Below are 24,825 nucleotides of genomic sequence, written 5' to 3'. Positions count from 1 at the left end.
CTAAGCTAGCCATTATGTTCCCTTGACTATATGTTATGATTTTAAGATTGAAGGTGTGCCTTCCAACCTGGAACGTGTGGTTTCCATTATGTAATTGGGTATTTTTTCTTACTTATCATAGACACATATGGACATGGATTAGTGGTGGGATTCAATGCAAAGAATGGGCTTGGTCTGTACACTTGTCCCGTTGTACAAATTGGTGGCTAAGCTTTTATCCTAGTCCTGTGGGATCTCCTTTAATGGCTACTATCTTTATGAGTGACACTTCATGGGAAAACCCGATTTTTTTCTCATCGTCCCACTTCCCAAAACTACCTACATCAATTCACTTCACTCTTGATAATCCTTTTTCACATATTTACCATCCGGGTCCACATTTGTCCATTGGTTCCAAAAGGAATTAGCCTCTCCCTCCCCTTGTCCACACTTTGGGTCTACCGTAGAACGATGCCCTAGAGGTTGGTGCAACTAAAAGAAAATCTAAAAGAATAATGTTGCCGCCTGCAAGAGGAAACGTACCATAAAGTGCAAAATATGGTTGGGATATAAAAATTTAGCACGTGGGAAAAATCCAAGCATGATCTTTACCCTTATGATTATGGCCATCACCATCATTCCTAGGGCCCCTTATGTGAGACCCTTACATCATTAAGGAACTGATGATTGTCCCAACCCGTGGTGAGTGATAAAATACACTACCCTAATGGGTTATCCATTGTTATATCATTCAAATCACGCTCTCATTCTCTTGAGCCTCGAGTGATTATAAAGAGAGAAATCAATAAAATGAAAAAGGAATATGATTAAGGGTGGAAAAATAATTTCTATAGTAACTCATGTACGAATAGTTTTCCTTCCTACATCTATACACCAATGTGTTGGCTTCCCTCTTTATATCTACCCTTGTACCATGGCATGTGGCTTGGAGTCTTCCCAAATAGCCTAGTCTGTTCCATGACTATTTCTCATGAGACCTACCATTTGACAGATGTATCATGGACTTGTCACTCCATTAGAGGGTGAAACCACCTAATAGGGTCCTTGATTAACTTCCTTGTTGAGCTTGGAGACACATGTACATTCTAAATCCAATTATGGAAGGGAATTCGGCTATCAAGTCCCCACTTGGTTCCATGATTTCTAAGCTCATTTTCTTAATTACACTAATGAATTGTCGTATTGGAAAGAAAATATATACTTTGGATCCTATACAGGATTGAAGGTGGGTCTTCATCTTAGGTTTCAGTCTCCCTATATGAGATCTAAGCCCTCTAGAATGTCTTAATGGAATTTGCAGGGTGAACATTGAGATCCATGGGCATCCAATACAATAGAGAGGAGATAGCCATGTCATGGGATCCTCAACACCACTTATTTCCTGCTCGTGTCCCACTTGTTCAATGATGATGATGCACCTAGACCACCTTGTCTAGTTGGCTACACACTTACATGACACACTTGGCAGCTGATCTAGGGCCTAGATGGGGTTTTTGTCTCAACTATGGAGACAAGGAAGGGTTTGCATCATTATTCTAGTCCTTATAGATGGAGCACATGAGTGTTCAATTCAGTAGGTGACCCATGAGAGTGTTCTTTGTTGCCTCACAACCACTTGCGAGTACCACAAGAAATTTTCTTGGATATAGCCCCCCCCCCCACATCCCCCATTCATCATTGTTATTGGAAACCTCCTATTCATTAGGGGATATGAGGGATTCCGTTTGTCCTTCCAAGGACCCTTCTAGCTATTTTCATATCATTTCGACCCTCTTGAGAGGCTAAGTATTCATGTTATGGAGCTATTTCATGGGCTTGTCACCAAAAATATTATTATTTTCAACATTATTTTATTATAAGGGCATCATTAGGCTAAATTAGGCTATTTGAACCCCTTAGATAATTGTATAAATATAAGAGATGCCTCCTCTCTCATTGATCATCACTTGGATTTGGGATATATCTTTCTAACTATTTTAGACCTGCAATTTGTGGAATGATTGGATGATTAAATTCATTTTTATGTGTGGAATATTTTCAGTATCTCTCTTGGAGCTTCTATTTGGCAAGTTTATGGATGGATATAATTTTTTGTCATGTAGGTTCTCTTTTGATACAAATTTGAGAATGTTTCATGTCTAATGTATGGAATGATATGTCATAATTTTACATGTGCCCTAAAAAATAATGTGAATTTATGTAACACTTGTAATATTGGCTCATTGCATATTTTATTCATCTTGGAAAGAAGAACATATTTTCCTAGGGGCAAGTTGTGCACCTTTTACCTTGAAACTACATCAAATATTTCATATCAAACTTTAAAAGTCTAAAGTTGTCATGTAGCTGCATCCATTATTAGTGAAGTTGCTTTTTTAGGCCTCTATAAAGAGAAAAGTTCCCAAATCTTGATCATTTCGACTCTAGTCTTCCCAATGGATAGACACTCGTCATAGATCCTTGATGGTCAACCCTAAAACTACTTTCCTTTCACATTTTTCTTATTTTCGCCCTAACTCTACAAGGCTAACTAGGGACTATCACAAATTCCATTAAATACATCTCCTTGGGCTGAAAATTTGTACAATATTGGGATATCATTTTCTCTATGTTTTCTTAAAGTTTCATGTGATTGTCATGGCTAGTTTGACAGAAATATCAAGCCCTAGCTACAAAACCATTTTTATTGTTTAGCTTCCTTGGTTAGAGGAATTTCTAGGGAAATTTTCTCTTGAAAACTCATTGTAGGTTCACCTTTCTTCAACCCTTCCTTCAAATCCTTGCTTGACCTTAGAATATAGTTGATGATAACCCCACATGCTAGGCCTCGCTTGGATCCCCTACGTCTCTCTTGTGGTATCAACCTTTGTATGATCTATATTTAACAAGAGGCACTCCTCCCTTTCTAGGAAACCTTAATCTAGGCATAACTCTTCTATTGAATATCTTTCACCTAGGTCTGCTCCTCCTTCCCTTACGGATTTCTTATAGAGCCCTTATTTTCCTTATAAAACAAGAAACCTATTATTTAAGTCTCTCCTTTTAATGGGATTTGGAAATCACATTGTACATTTTTATTGACCTCATCATTCTATTAATTTCCACCATACCAACACTCATCCCATTGACGAAAGTCCATAAAGAGTAGGGGACATTGACTAAGGTCATAGTTGATCCTTGTCGAATTGTTGCCACTTGGTTTAGTAATAGTCCCCTTGGAACCCATCCTAGGACCCCTGCTAAATTAAGCGGTAGCATTTTTGGTGCCATTATTTAGGACATGAGAGGTGTCCCTTGTTACCCTTACAACATGATTTATATATCATTCTTGGTGGCTCCTTTGGAAGAACAAAGCCCTTGTTCTTCATTAAAGTTTAAGTTCAATGCTTATAGGGTGGAGCAAGAATTTATCTAGGAATCTCTAATTTCACCATACAACTTCTAGATAATTTAGATGTATATCTTTAATAGGATGTCTTTCTTTAATGATTTTCTGATTTTGGACATCACTAGCATCCCTAGGTAGGCTAATCATGTCACAGGGAGGATGGTCCATTGAGTGCCCATGTTCGATGGTGATCCACTCTCTGCATTGACCATGTAGAAATATTTATTGCACACACTTCAGAGATGAAAGTGATCCACCAAGATATCATTCTATTGTTGTTCATGAGATCCCTCCATGGTCATAATTCATGGTTGCATAATCACAAACCTAGGAGTGTCCCATCTATTACGGAATTATTTTATGCCTTTCTTAGACATTTCCAAGTATTCCATTCATGATTATGAGCAGGAAAAAGTGTCCTCCCTAGGTCTACATGAAGAAAAAGGTGATGAAGATAATTTTCATAACACGTGTGGGTGGGAGGATTCTATGGAAATTGAAGTTGAGGTTAACCTTACCTTTTTCAAGGATAATATTTTTGATAATCCACTCTTTTAATACCTTAGAGAAGGTGATCTCATGACCCCATCAAACATTGATATCAATGATTACATACATATTGAAGAAGGGAAATGGGATGTTCATGGGAATTGTTTTTGAAAGGTCCCTATCTATGAAATCGATGATGAGGATATCAATAGGACCCTTTTCTCCCTTCACAATCTTAAGGTTGTAGTTGAGCTACACGTGGACCCTTTTCTCAACCCCTCTTGTAATAAATAATCCTTTCTCTTGCATGAATATGATCATCATGAGCAACCCACTTGTTGTGTCTCACCATGTCATCAGTCTCCATTTCCATTCGATCATGACCCTATGGTGGCCATAAAACATGATATGAATGATAAGGACCATGATGGGGATGATATGCATGAGGTTTCCATCCATCAGAGGTTTATGGGCTTCATTATTGATATCCATATCCTTTGGTTGGAAGAAAGGATCTTGTGGAGTAGAGTACATCCTTTTGATCCATATTTCCCCATGATACTCTATTTTCCCACCTCCTACCCTTGTGACCTTCTAGAAGTCCATTCCTACTGTTTCCTTTGGATATATTGCATGAGTAGGAAAATAGGCATTTTTTGTCATATTGAATAGATGGTATGTTAGTTCCATTGAGTCTATGATTACACTTAGTATTTGTATGATGTAATGTACATATTAGAGTAGGATTCATTACATGTTTATTTTAACATTAGAACTAATTTCATATTCTTCATTCATGCCTGATAGGTGCATTTAGATTAGAATTGAATTTAGAATTAAATTTTTTATTTCTTGTTAATTTTTATGGCCTAACAAAAAAATGGGTGATCATAAGGCACCACAAAAACATGTTTCCCCATGTGTTTGGTCTTTGATGTGTAGGTAATAGGTATGTGTTCCTGAGATATTTCATGTGTTCCCATGAGCTCCCCATTCCAGTATGTTTGTGCACTCTCCTGAGAGATCTCCTCCTAATTAGAGCCAGTTGTTACCCACCACCAACGGGTGACACCCATAGGAGATTTTTTTCTCCTAGGGTGTTTTTAGCTACTAGCTAGTAGCACTTTACATCCATCAGATAGATTTAGTTTCTACCATCTCTCCACCTAAGCCAAAAATTGTGTGCCCTTGACTATGTGTTATGATCATATGTTTGAAAGTGGGCCATCCAATCCTGAAGATATAGATTTCACTATGTAATTGAGTATTTTTTCTTACTTATCATAGACACATCTAGACATGGATTAATGGGGGAATTCAATGAAAATAATTGGCTTCGTATGTACTCTTGTCTCCTTGTCTGACTTCGTGGTTAACCTTTTATCCTAGTCTAGTGGGATATCCTCTATTGTCTATTAACTTTACGAGTGGAACTAAATGTGAAATCTCGATTTTGGTCACATGGTACCACTTCCTGACAACACATACATCACTCCCCTCCACTCATTATAACCCATTTTCACATATTTCCCATCCAGGTCCACATTTTTTCATTGGGTCAACAACAAGTTAGCCTCTCTCTCCCCTTGTCCACACTTTGGGTGAGGCCTAGAATGATGTACCAAAGGTTGGTGCAGCTAAAAGAAAAATTAAAAGCATAATTTGGCCACCTATAACAGTAAATGTACCATAAAATACAATAGATGGTTAGGACATAAATAATTAGCATGTCGGCAAAAGACAACCATGAGCTCTACCCCTACCATTATGGCCATCAGCATGGTTCCTAGGGACCCTTATGTCAGCCCCTTAAATCATTAAGCAACCCATGATTGTCCCAACCCCTACTGGTCAATGAGCTTCCTGAACCTAGGGGGTACCCACTACTATATCATTCACATCATGCTCTCATTCCCTAGAACCCCGAGAAATTATAAAAGGAAAAATAAATAAAAGGAAAATGACATATGAAAAAGCGTGCAAAAAACAAAGGCCAAGGTAACAAATGTACCAGGATCTCTCCTCCATACATTTATACAACCAAGTGTGGCCTTCCCTCATTATAACTATCCTTATACCATGAAATGTGGCTTGGAGCTTTCCCTATTACCCCGATTTGTTCCATAACTATTTCACATGACACCTGCTATTTGCGAGATGTACCATGGACCTGTCACTCTCTTAAATGGTGAAACCACATAATAGGGTACTTTATTAACTTCCTTCTCGAGCCTAGAGACACTTATACATTATAAACCCCATTATGGAAGGGCATGCCATTATGAAGTGCCAACTTGTTTCCATCATTTGTAAGCTCATTTTCTCAATTACACCGATGAATTGTTGCATTATAAAGGTAAGAGACACATTATATCTTATATAAGATTGTAAGTGGGTCTTCATCTTGGGGTTTGGTCTCGCTATATGGGGTCCAAGCCCTCCAAAGGGTCTTAATGACATTTGTAGGGTGAGAGTTGAGGTCCATGGGCCTCCACTATAGCCGAGAGAAGATAGCCATGCCATGGGATCCTCAGCACAAGTTATTTCCTACCCGTGACCCACTTGTTTGATGATGATAATCCACGTGGACCACCTTTCCCAACTGGCAACACTCATGCACCACACACTTGGCAGCTCATCCACGACCCAATTGTGGTTTTTTTTTACCTAGGGAGACAAGGAAGGCATTGCATAATTGCAACAGTTTATATAGATGGATCACAGACTTGTTTGATTCAGTTGGAGACCCACGAGGATGCTAGTTTTCCCCCACAACCACTTGGGAGTATCATAGGCAGTTCACTTAGAGATCAAGCCCCCTCCCATATGCATCACTTTTTTTGGAGCCCTCCTATTCATTATGGCAGATGATGGACTTCATTTGGCCTTCGAACAACCCTTCTAGTTACTTTTCTATCATTTCAGCCCTCTTGAGAGGCTAATTATTCACGTTATGAGGCTATTTTGTTGGTTTGTCACCAAAAGTATTGTTATTTTGCATATTATTTTGTTATATGAGAATCATTAGGGTAAATTATGCTACTCGTACTGGTTAGAGGATTTTATAAATATAAGTGAGGCCTCCTCTTTCATTGATCATCACTTGGATTTGGGGTATATCTTTCTAAAAAATTCATACCTGTAATTTATGGAACGATTTTCATGACTAAATACATTTTGGTGTGTGGAATATTTTCGCTATATCTCTTTTAGATTCTATTTGGTAATTTTATGGATGGATATACTTTTTTTGTCATGCAAGTTCTCTTTTCATGCGAATTTCATAATGTTTCATGTCTAACGTATGGAATCTAATGTCATGATTATACTTGGGCCCTAAAACTTAATGCATATTTATATAAAACTTGTAATATTAACTTGTTGCATATGTTATTCATCTTGGAAAGAGGAACACATTTTCCTAGGGGTAGGTTGTGCACCTTTTTCCTTGATACTCCATCAAATCTTGCATATCTAAGTATAAAATTTTTAATTTTCTGTGTAGATATATCCATTATTTGTGAAATTGCTTCTTTATACCTCCTTCAATAGTGAAGTTCCCAAATAATGATCAATTTGACTCCAATCTTCCCAATAGATAGGCACTCATCCTATTTCCTCGATGGTCAACCCTAAAACTAATTTTCTTTCACCTTTTTCTTATTTCTCTTCCCTAACCCTAGAAGGACATCTAGGGACTAGAACAAATTTCATTAGAGACATCTCCTTGTGGTGAAAATTAGTACACAACTGTGCTATCCTTTTCTCTAAGTGCCCTAAAATTTTCAATAAATTCCCATGGATTTTTTGAGATAAATCTCAAGTGATAGGTCCAAAACCATTTCTATAGTTCACCTTCCTTGGTAAGTAGAAGTTCTAGGTTCATTTTCTCTTGAAAACTCATTGGAGGTTCACCTTTATTTGACCATTCCTTCTAATCCTTGCTTGACGTAGCCATACTATTGATGATAACCTCAAACCCTAGGCCTCACTTAGATCCCCTAGGTCTCTCTTTTGGTCTCAACCTTTGTATGATCTATATGTTAGAAAACCTTAAGAGAGGTCCTCCTCCCTTTCTAGGAAACCTTGATTTGGGGATAGCTTTTCTATTTAATAACCTTTGTCATAGGTTTATGCCTCCATCCCTCAAGCCTTTCTTGGAGAACCCTTATTTTTCTTTTAAAATGAGAAACTTAATATCTGAGACTCCTTTGAATGGTCATTGGAAATTAGGTTGTATGTTGTTATTGACCTCACCATTCTAGTGATTTCCACCACACTGAGATTCCTACCATCAATGAAAGTTCGTAAAGAGAAGGGGATATTGAATGAGGTGACAATGGGACCTTGTCCTATTATTTCCACATGGTCTAGCAGTAGTCCCTTTGGAACCCCTCCTAGGACCCCTACTAAATTGAGTAATAATAGGCCCAATGATTCCCTATCTCTGAAAAAGATTGTAAAATATTTTTTGAAGTTCTGAAGTTAATATAAAATAGGGAGAAGTTGTTATTGGGAGTTCCACCTCGTACTTCACATATTCTCAATTTTTGTTCTATTACCGATGGTGTTTACTACTTATGAATGAAGGTACGATATTGCAAGTCAGAATGAATTGTAAATGAACATTAGCGAAGTAAGGTTGAAGTGAATAATTGACTAAGAGTTGAATGATAAGAATTTGGCTATTATGTTGGATTCATTTAGAAAATATAATTCCACAAATTATACTAGGGATTTCACTAAGGAATAGAGGCTAGAGGCGTAGTTTGAGAAGGATTAGTTGAGTGCCTTGATATGATATATTGTCAGTGAAGCACACCCATAGTGGTCTAAGTGGCACGACCATCGCAGGGGCCATGACAATAACCCACATTCAAATTTTCATTATTATTAACATTTTTTGAAGTTCTATATATCAACTCCGTAACAAGAATGAAATAAATTACACAAACTGAAAATATAAAAAATCATAATTATGTTATTTAATATGGACATTGAAATATTTTACATATACCCAACAATAATATATTTATTGTTATTAATATATTTTTGTTTTATATATTAAATGTAAGAATAATATAGAATTTATTACACATATTGTAATAACAATAATATTTACTTGAATAAATTACATTTCTCTCTCATACTAGAAAGTAAACTAATTCTTTTTTTACTTTTATTTATTTTATTTCTCTATATAAAATTGATGTAAAATTAAAGTGGAAATTGAAGTATTTTATTTTTTTATTGCTATTTTTAATTTGTTAATGTAATTATTATTTTATTATTTAATGTTATGTGACAACATATCGCTGCAAACGACGTCTCCCCCATACTAAGTTGTAGACCGCCATTCTCGAATGGAGAGCACCCCCATACTAAGTTGTAGACCCCCATTCTCGGATGGAGAGCACCTCTTGGCGCAACCATGGGCCAATTCCATGGGTTACCTATACCACATTGCCAAAAGAACCATAACTCATTTTATTTGACACTTGGAAAAAATGGCATAACTACTCTGTAGATAAATAACAAATTTTAATTTGTGTATACTAATATGAATATTTTATAGAGGTTAAATCCCTACCATCTACCTAATAATTTTGGATGATTGAATTAAAATGTTGGAAATACTATTTTTTTTTTGGTAAGGTTTGTAGGACTACATCTTCATCATGTCCAATATTCACCCCCATCAGGGTAGGGAATTGAACTGGTAACTTCACATCAATGAGTGCCTTAACAGAGCACCCAATGACAGTGTATCCAAGACCAAATGGACAAAACCCTTATTTTAAAATAAGATAAATATGAATTTTTTTAATAACTAATGTTTCTTATTTTTATTTTTTTGGTGAGGATCACTATTAATTCAAAATAATTTTGTATAGACTATGAATCAAATTAAGGATTTAAGAGCCTAGTATGTTTATTTAGTAGTGTACATTCCTTAGCCAGTTATTTTGTTTATTTTTAATTAAAGTGCATAACAATTTTGTTATTTTTATTGACGAGTGCTTGATTATTGTTCTTTAATGTTTTTTTTGAATGTAAGACTATGTTAATATATTGTTTTATATGATAATTAATTTTTTTATTAGGAATTATATTTACCTTGTAAGACGTTTCCTTTTTAGAAGAACTTCCCTCTTTGTCTTTCCATCATAACCTTGTGCCGTTGGATTAGATGTTAGAAGATTAAAACATATTCAACCATTAGATGATAAAAGTAGGTGGAAATATTTTGTTACCAATTCAGTTACAAAAACATGGTATGAACTGATCATCATCCCGTTGAGCAGGAAACATTGGCTATCCTAAAGCTTGTGCAGGAAAATCTGGCCCACAGAGTCCCTGGGCCTGGCGACAGTGTGAGGGTACCCCATTGCGATTTTTCTTCATTTTACAACTGCGCTTTTGAGAGCCAATAGGGGATGTGGGGTTGGTGGAAACAACCATGGATACGCATTTTTCATAAAATATTTTATCATAGTTTAGGTTCTCCAATGATAAGGATGCTCCCCTTCTCATGATGACATAAAAATCCAAAGCGGAAATTTGCAGCCGCCGACGATCTATCATTGCTAATAACTAAAGTAGAAATGGGTAGTTTTGCAGGCACTGACCTTTGTTATGCGAGGGGTGGAGCAGGGGATGATGTCCGACTGCACAGATAATCAAAAGACTGTGGGAATGGGTCCGTCATGGCTCTGCTGATTGCATGACGAGACTATGTTTTCAGCGCCCATCATGACCAGCAAATATGCATATACATTAAGCTCGAGAATTATACAGGTAAACTCAAAACCGTGACATTCTGGTGTATTTCCCACAATGCAGTCGATCCCTTTTCAATGATTTTTTTGTCGCCCTAGGGTTTCAAATTTTTGTTATCTGTCTTAAAGTGACTTGTGTTTTGCTTTGTAGTTGGGTTCTTTGCTCTGTTTGTAGAACTCGAGGTCAAATCCTAAGAATAAAACATATAATATTTTATTGTGTTTTAAGAAATTATACATTATACTTGTTTAGCGGTTTATTTAATTTTGTTATGAGTTGAGTTCCCATGGAGTTATTGTTAATTCCAATCTGTCGAGACAGCGAATCCGTTGAAGGAATATAGGGTTCATCGTCTGGGCTAAAGATTGATGTTATAGTTGATTTTAAGTTTAGGATATTGTGTTAGGAAGCAATAGTTTTAAATTAATTTACAATGTGATCCTATTTTTTGGGGTCCAATCAAGGGTGCTCAAGGTTTCTCTAGGAGGATTTTGCCTTTGGTTTCAATTGTCGTAGTATAGTCCGAGGATGTATTTCAACTTGAACTACAATCACGGATTTGGTGCATGGAGCTGTGAAGTTGAAAGTTGGAGCTCTCAAATTTTGAATCATTGTCAACATGACAAGTCATTTAAAAAATGATTTGAATTGCATCTTTTGAAAACAATTCTGCACGTAGCCTTTTTTTTTTGCTATTTTTTTCTCAGACCTTTCCCCCCTTTTGGGCCAGTTTTATACGTTTATGCGATGTTTGCAACTTTGGTGCAGCCCATGGTAGCTTATTTATTGTTATATTTTCGAAGTATTTATGTCGTCATGCCAGTCGGCAGTTTATGCGATGTTTGCAACTTTGGTGTATCCCATGGAAGCTTCTTTGAGGTTATATTTTGACAGTATCTAAGTTGGGATGCCAGTCTCGGTAGTCTGAAATGAATCATCGAATCTGTTTGGAAGTTTGTTTCGGTTGGAGTCAAAAAGAACATTTGGACCCAGCGATGATTTATTTTTTCTGGTTCCCTGTCACAATGTAGTGTCTAGTTTGTTTTGCCTAAGTTATTGTGGAAACTTAGATGGGTTATGTTTTATGGTATACAACTCAATTTCACTATGAATGATTAGTTTTTTCAGAAGCAACAACTAGGTGTCTCACTTAGTAATGGAGCACCCACCTAATAGCTAAGAACATATTTGGCTGGATGTTCTCAAGTTCAAAGGCACAAACAACTCTAAAGAGACTACGTTATGGGGGCATTGAATGGATGGAGAGACGCATATATGACCAAAAAAAAATATATTTAGGTGGCACCCACCAAATACCGAAGAACCTATTTGGCTGGATGTTCATAGGTCAGATACTCTTAAGTTAGATTAGGTATTTGTTAGTTCATAATTAAATATAAATATTTTAGTAATTTAAAATTGTTATTTTAACAATAATTTATTTATTTACTTTATATTTTTTAATATTAATTTTTGTGTGCGCTTTTTTCATTTCAATTTATTTAATATTAAAAAAATGGATGTTTTCTAATTTTAATGTTTTAAAAAATTAGTGTTATTTTTATTTATGATTTTTTAATTTTATTGTATTTTTAATTTTAAATTTTTATGCTCTTTATTTATTTTATTTTATTTTTATTTTTTATTTTTTTAAATTTTATTGTTTTCTAAGCCATATGTTTTAATTTTTTTTTTAACAATTTTTTTTGTTATTTTTAATTATAATTTTATGTGAATCTTCAAATATCATTATTTTTAGATGTAAAATTCATAAAAAGTTTGATAAAATTTACTATTCTTTATTTTTATTTTTTTTAATCAACTTTTTGATAAATTTATTTTAATTTGTATTAAAGTATAAATATATAAAAAAATGTAAGCTAAAAATATTATTTTTATTATTTTTTTTAACTTTGTAAAAAAAATAAAATATTTATTTAAAAAAACATTGCAAAGAAACAAAAAAAATACAAGTTTGGAAAACCTTTAAAAAACAAGAGCAATAAGACAACTTCAACCTTCAACAATAATAAAAAAAATGTGCATAATTAAGAGATAAGAAAAAAGACTTGATGTTACTTTCAAAATCTGCATTAAAATCAGGAACATTTTAAAAGAAATTGTCCATACTTAATATATAAAAAAAAAAAAAAAAATTAAAGTGTCAAAAACATGCTTAAAAAAATGGTAGGTTGCTTTGTTATAAGAGATTTTGTATTCATTGTTGTATGGTTTAGTTTTGGGAGAAAGGTGTTTGTATGAAAGTGATACATAGAGAAATAAAGTATTTCATTAAATTCTTTTAATCAAAATCCAAAAAATTGTGCATTTCTCTTTATGATATATACAGTTCATTTAAAAATCCTTATGAATTTTTAGTAATATAAAGTATTTCATTAAATTTTTTTAATCAAAATCCCAAAAATTTGTGCATTTCTCTTTATGATATATACAATTGATTTAAAAATCCTTCTTAACTTAAATGTGGAGAAAACTCATATTAATAATTAACCAAATAAAATGTTATTTTGTATTTTATTTTTTTAATATATATATATATATATATATATATATATATATATATGGATTTCAATTTATTTTAAATTTAAACTTTTTAATGTGTTGTTTTCCAATAATGCATAACAGGAAATTATAAAATAATGTGTTATTTATATTTATTTTTACTCTTACCATAATCATTTACGTGATATCGTTGGCATAATAAGGTGTTCTCTCTAAAAAGAACTTCCCTAGAGGCTACCTATCATCACTTTGCATCGTTGCATGTCACGGTAAGAGCGAGAGCTCTATTCAACATTCTCTCGCTAGGTAGGAATACATATTTCATTGTAATCCATTCATTGTCTCTATGGAACCCATTATTGGTTTATTTCTAATCCATTAGGTGCTTGTAAGGTTCTAGTTTTTAATGATTTAGTGTGCTTTTGCCTAATTGTGAAGCTTGACAGGGGTTGGTACCACCGAGCTAATTTTTAAGATCATTTTGAGGCTCTCAGAAGGCAAGTTTACTTTTCTTTTGATTTATGGTATCAGAAAACTTTGCAAAATTGCAGGTTTCTAAGGATTGAAACAATAAAATGAACATACATTCTTAACTATTGAATGAATAATTGGAGTTTTTTCTCTCTAAAATGAACTTCCCTAGAGGCTACCTATCATCACTTTGCATCCTTGCATGTCACGGTAAGAGCGAGAGCTCTATTCAACATTCTCTCGCAGGTAAGAATAAAGATTTCATTGTAATCCATTCATTGTCTCTGTGGAATCCATTATTGGTTTATTTCTAATCCATTAGGTGCTTGTAAGGTTCTAGTTTTTAATGATTTAGTGTGCTTTTGCCTAACTATGAAGCTTGACAGGGGTTGGTACCACCAAGCTAACTTTTAAGATCATTTTGAGGCTCTCAGAAGGCAAGTTTACTTTTCTTTTGATATAAGGAATCAGAAAACTTTGCAAAATTGCGGGTTTCTAAGGATTGAAACAATACAATGAACATAAGTTCTTAATTATTGAATGAATAATTGGAGTTTTTTTGTGTAGATATGGAGTTGATGAAAAAAAGGTTTTACAAGTAGTTGATGAAAGAAAGGTTTTCCAAGTTGCTTCTCAGAGAAGATATGTCTCGTGGAGGCAAGGGTGTCTCTTTGGCCTTAGCTTTGTCCAATGCCAGGTAGATGTACTCAGGAATAATGAAAATTTTCCTTTTGATGCAATTTCTTCCAAATTCTTTCAATTTTGGTTGTTTCACTGAATTAATGAAATGCAATTGCCATTTTTGGAGATTATGGAGGTTGGAGCCCCTAGCTCTAGAGCGCAAGACAATGTGGCAGAAGGAAACTGACCGGTTACTCTTTATGACTGATTAATTTTCCTTTTGATCGAATTACTTTCAACTTCTTTCAATTTTGGTTGTTTCATTGAATTAGTAAAATGCAGCTACCATTTTTGAAGATCTATGGAGGTTGTAACCCCTAGCTCGAGATCCCAAGACAATGTGGTGGAAGGAAACTGACTGGTTACTCTTTGTGACTAACTATATAGTAGAAATGATGCCTCTGGGCCTATGACTTGTGAAAAGTTTTCATAGCATAATGTCTATACATAATTGCTACAGGACTTAATAGGAAATAGAGAGAGAAGGTAGAATTATATTCAACGATCTTTTGTGATCTAACAACGCAAGGGATCTTGCACTTCGGCTTCAAAGCCCTCTGTATTAGTGCCTCCTAGGGTTTCCTCGTAGTGGCATTGTGGGAAAATGATCTTCTGGACACCACTACAGTGGACGAAAGGCACTTGTTAGCGCCGATGAAGGTGGGAAAGTGACACCTATTGTAAGGATCTACACATTACAAAATCTATCAAATATTTGCTATTGGAACTTGAAACACCATCTTTGAATATTAAGAGGCAACTATGTTGGAAAGGTAAGTGATTTTATCTTCTAGTTTTGAATGACATTTTGTTTACTAATTTTTATTTTCAATGATGTTTTATATGGTAGGATTCTTCTTGAAATTATGCCTTATGACGTTTCCTTTGCAACATTTGGTGTAACTTCTAGTTTAATTATTGTGTTAAGAGGAACTCTACAATCTATCATGACGGAAATGTCATGATAATATTGCATTTAAAAATAATAAAATGATACTTACATTAACAAATTAAAATATAGTATTAAAAAACAAAATAATTACACAATAAGTAAAATACTTCAATTTTATTTTTAAGTTAAATTGATATGGTTAGCCACATATGCATGAGTAATAAGAATTGATATGAAATCGAACCATACCATGGAAATCAACGTTGTAGGTTAACTTTTGGGAGCCATAATGCTTGCATGTGAACTCTATTTTACATGAACATTGTAGGTTATATTTTGGGAGGCATAACGCTTGCATGTGAACTCAATTTGACATGATTCATGCAACATCAAAAATATCTCTATGTGAAGAAAAATGTACTATGTGATACCTCTAAAGAAATAAACATTTGACACCACAAATTATCATTTATTGCTTCAAAATGGCTCTAGAAGGTTTCATACCCCAATTCTCCAAATTGGGACCCACTAGAAAAAATGAAGCTGCAAGTTCATTCATCTAGTTTCTTCACTCTAAAAACATCAGGTTATATGAAAAATAACGTAATGATAAAATATAGACCATACCTCCCCATTTTGGAAGGATTTTGGCCCCAAAAATCTTGATTGTAGAAGGCATTGAATGTTTTCCTCAACCTTCTCCTTTGAGTACCATATTGTTTTTCTTGAATGTTGTCCCTTTTATCCAATATGACAAAGTTCATGTTGTCATTGCCTTGTATTTCTATACATCTTCTACAAAATTGTGTCCTCTACCATCTTTGTCAAAGTATTTAGTGCTAAGTCCTCTATGGAATGTAAGACATTCTCTTCCTCGGTTTCCAACATGGAAGGCTCATAGAGTTTGAAATTCTCCACATCCATAATTGAGTAGATGCACATGTATGGACATAGATTGAGTCTATAGGAATTATATTCCATCTTTTTCAATATCCGAAAAGTAACACATCATAGAGCCTTGATCTTCTTATTATGACCATGTACTCTTGTTTAATTATAATGATACTATGTCTTCCCTATTTTTTGTTGATCATGCTTAACGTTTTATTTTTCATGCAGCCTCATCAATGTATCCTATAACTAAAAATGGATCCATAATATTCTCAAAAAATATTTTTATTACCAATGCATCCCCTATGAGATCCTCCCTCATACTCTGTGTTATCCATAAACAAAATTCACAGGTGAAGGTGGAAAATATTGAAATAAAGTTTCAAAAATAGAGGTTAGCAATAGAAGTATGGATAGCTCTATTACAAGATAATTTTATATAGATGAAGTTTTCATCCCATGTATTTGGATGCTTCTAATTGTAACCCCTCAAAAGGTCCACCAAATTCTAGTTGACTACTTATTTCTTCCCACCTATCTATGAAGAACATGTTTTTGAACTCTTAAACTTTGTGCCAATGTTTCCCACAACATGGTCTAAAATGCATTAAGAAATATAATATTCATATCTGATATGATGATCCTTACTATCTTAGAGTTCACTCAAACCTATTCAGAGAATGTGTTTGCTACTTATTTCCCTTTGATGCTCTACTCATAGTGTATGAGAATGCATATGTTTTTAAGCATTTTAGATACCATAAACAAGTATTCATGTCCCTTCCATGTTTCTAGTAATCCTCTTACAAAATTGAAATTCTTTCCCAATGATGAGTGGGTATAGGTAAATGATGGTATACACTTTGCTTCATGTTACTCAGATTTCTAGTACAATATTGTATAGACCTTATCATGTACCTTTCTACATATTCTTTTATTCTTGACCTATATACATATCTCTATAAGTTGAAAAAATTATTTTAAACACTAAAGTTCTCTAAAACCTTGGAGGTGTGAATATATCTTATAAGTTCTAGTTTCTTACCTTTAGGAACATATAGTCTATCGAACATATAGAGTAACCCATTTTAGAGATGAAAGTTAATTTTTCTACCACCATATTCTACATAAACCTTGCCTTGTAATTACTAAAACACCTCCTTGAATTCCTCATGTCTTATGTATGCCTATGCTTATGAATCATGAGTAAAAGTATCAATGTGCATCATAGTTCCCAAAGCTGTATTTTTTATGTGGGTTACATTTCATGCATGTTAACAAAATTATTTATGGTTTTGCTCCTATACTTGATGATTAAATGAAAGTACTAAAAGAACCTCATCCACTTGTAGTGTATTATCTATTGTGGCATACTAAGTGCCTCTCGACGCTATAGTAGCTAGTGATATTCTAGATGATGGCCTCGTTTCCCAACATGTAGTATTTCCACCTTTTGTTAGCTTGTAATAGGGCATATATCTCATTTTCGTAGGTGGGGTAGTTGAGAATTTCCCCATGACATACTTTAGAATGATATCATATATAAATTATTTCTTGCATCCCTCATACACATGTATTAACTCCCAAAACGAACTCCCTATTAATCAAGTCGTACTACATCCAATTCAACTTCACCAATATAATCAACACTTATGACAATCTTTTTCTTACATTTATCTCTACATCCTTATTTACCCATACTAATCAATATGGGGTAGGATGATTATGAACATACAATCCAACTATTTTTATCAAGAACACTATTATCAGATTATCCTATGAACCTGAGTTGAATAGGACATTTAACTTGTTCTTATTAAGAAGGACCTTAATGTGGAAGAGTTTGGTCATCTCTTTCTCTTCCTAGCGGTGAGAGCAACTTAGATTCACATAATTTTACATTAATGCATATAAAATATTTTCATCCACGTCAAAGCTTATTTCAACATCTTTTCTCAAATTTATGGATAGGATATTTTTTGAATCCTTCTTGTTTTTCTTTGAGTTCATTTCTAGATGCATTTTACAACAATTCTCCTCAATGTTTTCATCATTTTTGTTGTGGTTACAATGATTGCTAGGATCCTTACAATGTTGTGCAATGTCTATTTTCTTCTTATCCCTCCCTAATTTCCACCTCTTGTTCCCCTCCTTGGAAGCTTCCTAACACTCTTTCTACTTAAAACAACATTGTTTCCCATTATTTTCACCTATGCTTCCTAGATAGGGTGCATGTACACATGCGTCTTCCATTTTCCTCGACTTGAAAATAATCAATTTCGTTTGTATATTGCTATGTAGACCACCTAGGTACTTCAGGAGGACATTTGGGCTCCTTACAGAGATACCCAACATAATGGCCATCTTCTTGAACTCAATGGTTTAGTCTTACACACTAGACCACTGAATTTGCTTGAACTAGTGCCATTGTATGCATTGGCCCTACACATACATGATAGGGTATACTTGGGTCTTAGTGATGTTTTTCGAGTCCATTTTCTTAGTTACTAGTAGATCACCATATAACTTTATATTTTCCTTATGGATTTCAAACTATGTTAGAGCTTGACTCTCTAACTTCATTCTAAGAAATCATTGTTTGGTCAATTTAATGTTCTTAAATTGAAAGCATAAATCATCGACTAGAGTTGGTAAACTTGTGAAGTGCAGGTGCACTATATATTCTAGAAGCCTATAATTACGTTCAGTAAGATGATGGTTATGTTTGTTTTGAGATTTTTGTTGTTATCTAGATTTTCGTTAGAGTTAAATTTCTACAAATTAATATTTGAAAGTTAAACTATTGTTAGATTGAATGAGAGTTAAACTATTATTAGATACTTCTATCAAATATTATTTAATTGTTTATCATCTAAAAATGTCTTAAGTTATTCATCCTAAATTTATGAATCTATATAAACACTTTGTTGCTATGAAAACAAGTATTAAAATCCAAAAACTTGTTCTATGAAATACATACAAATCTGAGTTTAAAAAGCATGAAGGAAGTTTCTAATTATAAATTGTAGAATGATGTAAATTCTATCTCTAAAAGGAATGAAGAGACTGAATGTAATGAAGTGAAAAGAATTGAAGGACTAGAATATGTGAAATATTGTAACTATAAACGAAATCCGAAATAATAACGAGATAATTGAGTCTATACAAAATAACAAAAATAGTAAAGTAGTTTAAAGTAGAATGCAGTGATAATAGAAAGCATTTGAATGAAAGTAATTATGAAGAAATCCAATAAAAATAAACTAAAACATTGACTATTTACAGGGGCCCTCCACATCTAGTAGGTATGATTCACAATCACATACACATCGAATCACCAAAGTAACTTCAAATTAATGCAAAAGCAAAGCTCTAGTTCACAACTTCTTCAACAATTAACTTAGTACTTCCTCCCTATTATCCTTTACATTGAATACATATTTATATAAAATTCTTTCTAAATCTATTGAGACTTTTATGCCTATGGATATGATGTTTAATCCTAATTCAAATATGAAACTTAAATAGGAAAAGCACTATTCATCGATTTTTTATTTGGAAAGAAAATCGAGAAAATGTGTTGTGCCTATACTCCTTTTTGCTATGCGTTGACCTATATCTTTGACCATGCTGCTTTGTGATCCTTTTGATGAACTAGCTCAAGTGAATAGGAGGATATCCATGAGGGGATCAATCCTCAACTATCCATATACTTAGTTGTTTTATTAGTGCACTAGAATATTGCCTGCAGATTTACAAAATGGATGCATAATCATGTCAATTCTATAGCTAATGCACTCTTTAATATAAAAATAAGGAACATTAACAAATATGAGAAATAAGACATGTAAGAGCTATTACCTTATCAAGATCTATGTATGGAAGAATCTTTTGAGACCGGTTGGATAACACTAGTCTACGTATGGAAGAATCTTTCAACTCTAGTTGGATAACATCTTATGAATTTCTGTTAGTAACTGTGTATTCACTAGTAATAATGTAGCAAAATTTATAGCATTGGAGAGAGGATTGAGGATCACGACAGAGGAATATTTCTCAAAATTTCAATTGGATGGTGATTCCCAACTTGTAATTGGTACATGTCAAAACCTTATATACGGTTCCCTAGTGGTTAAAGTTATCAAAAGTTTGCACTTAGAACTATGGGTGTGTCAGGTTCAAAATCTGTTAGCATCCTTCCCATATGTTATTTCATCTCAGTCTCACAGGTTAGGAAACAAGGCAGTTGATCTATTGGCCAACTACGGAAGTCAAGTACAATATCTAGATTTCTCTTATCCCTCGCCCTAAAAAACTAGATTCAGTTGGTCTAATCAAATGTACAGTATCCCAGAAGTGATTTGGTCTCCTTGATGGGGGTGAATGAATGACAAGATGAAGTCCTCGGGGAGGGTTCCCTCCACCCCCCACATTCCTTCAGTCATTAAGGCCGCGTGATGTGACAAAATACATGGGTATGTCCTTCATAGGAGGTAGTTTCCCGAAATCACCAACAAGTATGATAGACTGATTGCCGAAAGCCACAAAGGAAATACATCCCTTAAGAGATCGTCTATCTGTGAAAGACATTTAGTACAAATAAAGTTGATTTCATCGATTAAAATTTATTTGACGTGACAATTTTTCTTAGAGATAAAGAAGTGGTTGGCCGCAAGAGGATGCATTGACATTAAAGGAATGTGAAGGGAAAAATGGATTGTAAGTGCCTTTATGTTAAATGATACAACACCAGTTGGAGTGAGTAGTAGCAATGGGCTTGAATTGGGAAGAGATTCAGTAAGAAATGTATCTTTTAGGAAATCAATTAAATGAGACTTCCTCGTGCCAACCGTGCCTTGGATGAGTATTCTAAGTGGAGGAATGGAGGAAGTGGTCCTAAAGTGTGTGAGGACAATGGTGAAACCAACTTGCTGGGTGTGTGATAGTGAGGTGGGCGAGTGGGGAACTGAGGATGGGTTAGAATGGATTTAGGTGGATGAGCAACTAAAGTCTATGAAACATATGGTTGTCTCTTACAAAGGGAGAGGGATCATAGTATGGGTCTAATTATGGTTACAGTCAAGGTCACGATGTCCAAGCATGTCAATGTCATATATTTCCATGTTGTTTCCAGGGTGTAGCTGAGAAAGGAATTTCCATTCATATATGTCTACGGATTCAGGGGGGTTCAGCATATCATTAGTGGAGATGTCATGAGAGAAAGGGGCAAGGGAGGTTTTAGGGGCTCGATTAACATGCCATGGAACTATTGGCATTATGATACAGATTTGGCACTATGACACAGGTGTTGTCCTTGATGGCAACTCACACAGATGACAGATCATAGTTCAGGCTCACATAATTAAGAAAGGGAGGTATACAGAGGTTCCCCATTGACCAAGCCACGTGTACATGTGGGTTCGCAGACCAAAAGGTGTGTATGGCATACATACACACTTTCATGGAAGGAAAGGTGCGTACATGTTGGAAAACTTAGTTTTGGTCCATGGTATTTGCTCCATGGTATTTTGATCCATGGCATTGGTCCAAGGTATCTTGTCTGAAGTGTTAACCCCATGTATTTGGTCCAAGGTATTAATTATAAGTGGTTTTGGACCATGGTATTGAGTAAGGCCTACGACTATAAAAGGAGGAGAAGATCATTAGGCAGATGCACTTATGAATTGAATATCTAATGAAGAGCAAGATATAGAATAAAAGTTATTGGGTTATGGTACACAACTGGATCTAAATCAAGGATGAACCTAAGTGCTTGATGAAGGATAAGTTCTATTGATGGGTCAAGATCTTAAGGCTTGAAGAGAAGTATCTTTATGTGGTTTTTATCTTTTATCTGAATAACTGGCACATGTTGTAATCTGTAAATATGATGATCTGGGTATAACTGATGTCTAGAATTGTTGTAAAATTTAAATCATCATTTATAGATCTGTACGCAGGTTCACTTTAGCAAAAGCACATACACAAGCTGGTTCTGCATATCAAAATAGAATATACGCATGTCTGCCTTGCAAAAACGGCGTATGTACGCAGGTTCGACACATTGAAGTAGCGTATACCTAATAAAATATGCTCTAGCTACTTCTATTTGCTATTGCAGTGTTCTGGGTTCTAGCTTGGGCTCTGGTTACTGTTACTGTATTCTGGTTACAACATTCTGAGAAGTGATTGAGTGATTCAGTTTTGGTTGGTGCAAAGAAGATTGATTCATGCAGATATATTTGATGTTTGATTAATGACACTGATGGATCCAGTCTGAAAATTTATGAAACGTGATCCTTGGAAGAAAAGAGAAGGTTGTAGCCTTCTGTAGGCCAACACTTACGTACTAGTAAACACATCAGCTAGTACAAGAGCTAGGGGGTTGTAGCTCCCTTCCAGGAGAAGCTGGAGAACGAGAGAAGGTTGTAGCCTTCTGCAGGTAGAAGCTTGCATACTGGTATAAGACTGCACCAGTACAAAAATTTTAAAAAGAAGTTTCTTATTAAGAGAAGATAGAGATGATTACAGCAGGTGGTTTTCACCCACATTGGGTTTCCACCTTATATCTTGTGTTCATGTGTGCGATTGTCTATTCTATTTTTACTACGCCTGGTTACTGTTTATATGGTTCTGATGCATAGATTAAAGATCAACATATGATGAATTAACTAAGTTATAAGTTTGAAGGGTATACGCTAGTTGCCTTAAATACAGTTGTGTATACACACAAGTTTGATTAACTGAAGTAGCGTATATAAATTTGAAATGAAATATTATTGACTTGCTAATACTGATTCACCCCTCCCCCCTCTCAGTATTATTTCCAATAATTGGTATCAGAGCAGGTCCTTCAGAAGAAGCTTGATCACTTGAAGGAAGATCTATCATCATGAGTAACTATGAAAGAGAGGGATACATTAGACCACCAATCTTTGATGGGAGCAACTTTGTTTATTGGAAGGTACGAAACATAGCCTATCTTCAGTCTCTTGGAATAGATGTCTGGGAAATCATGGAAGGAGGATATACATTTCCATCAGCAATTCCTTCAGATACGATAGGTAAAAAGAAATATGAAACCAATGCCAAGGCTATCAATACATTATTGGGGAGTCTATCACAATCAAAATTTGTCAAATTTATGCAGCTCAAAACCGCCAAAGAAATATGGGACAAAATCATTCTAAGCTATGAAGGAGACAATCAAGTAAAATGTGCAAAACTAAAATCTCTCAAAATTCAATGTGAAATTCTCAAAATGCACAATGATGAAAGTATAGCTAATTACTTCTTACGTATAGATGAGATTGTTAATTGCATGAAGAAATTGGGTGAAGAGATAAAAGAAGTTACTTTAGTTGAAAAGGTTTTAAGATCCTTGTCTACTAACATTGAATCAAATGTTTCTGCCATAGAAGAAAAGCAGGATCTTCAGAGTATCACTATGACATAGCTGCACATAATCTTAACTGCTTTTGAAATGAGAAAAGGAGGTCCATTAGACATGAGAGAAGCTGCATTCAATGATTTAGGAAGAGAAGAACTCAATGAATCAAGACATATTTTAGAAGAAGAGGAAGAAGAAAACTTTGTCAAGAACCTTCAATGGGGTTCTGGAAGATTCAAAGGTAAACTACCTTTCAAATGTTTTGCTTGTGGAAGAGTTGGTCACTATGCTACCAAATGCCCTCATAAGATAAGCTTGATAAAGGTAAGGAATCAGTAAAATGTAATAGAAAACAAAATGTAAGTAAGAAGATCTAGTATATGCGTGAAGATAGCAATCGTTTATCAAATAATGATGAAGATAATAATGACTATAGACTTCTGATGGCTTTTGAAGATGATGATTTCTTGGATGCTTTAGATGGAGATAGTCTTTATGAAGAAATCTCTAAACTCAAAATTTGTTTAGAAGAAAAGAATATGATTATAGATACTCTGACATTCCAACTTGCTGAAAGAGAAAAACACAATGAAAAACTAGAATGTGAAATTGTGGGTCTAAGAAAAGATATTGAGAAAACAAAATCTCTCAATCTCAAATTTGCTAAAGGATAAGAAACTTTCGATGAAATTATCAAAGTGAAGCGTTCTCCTCTGATTAAGATAGGTCTTGGATATACTGAAGAAGCATCTCAAGCACAGAATCCATCAACCTCCACTAAAAGCTATCTTGATGCAGCAAAGAGCATTGAACAATTTGATAATCGTTAGCAAAGGCATAAAGTAGGTCACCAAGTAAATTGGGTTCAGTCTACTTCAAGGATGAACATAAGTTACAACCAACCTCAGGTAAATCATACTCAGTTTGCTTCAAGAATGAATGTCAATGGAAACTACAATCACCAGGTTAGTAGATTCGATAATCGCAGGAACTTCTTTAATGGCCAACGTTTTTCATGTCATAACATTGGACAAACAGCTGCTCAATGTGTTGCCTACAAGACCATCATGACTAGAGAAGCACGAAATCAAAGAAATGTGACAGGGATCATGAAAACGACCTACAATAACTTTTCGCTTCTTGCAAATGAAATAAAATGCTCTATCTGTAACAACTTCAGTCATGAAGATTCTGAATGTAGGAGTAAATTTTGGGAAACATCTTAGAAGGAGCAAACTTCATTGAGTCACAAAATATGGAGAAAGAAAGAACCACAAACAGAAAGATGTCGTATATCCTTCTATGCAGAAGGACAAGAAA

Source organism: Pinus tabuliformis, chromosome 3_2 (genome assembly GCF_031772625.1).
Source record: "Pinus tabuliformis cultivar Carrire ecotype Pingquan chromosome 3_2, CPIR1, whole genome shotgun sequence".
Classification (NCBI taxonomy): Eukaryota; Viridiplantae; Streptophyta; class Pinopsida; order Pinales; family Pinaceae; genus Pinus; species Pinus tabuliformis.
This window is presented reverse-complemented; position numbering follows the sequence as displayed.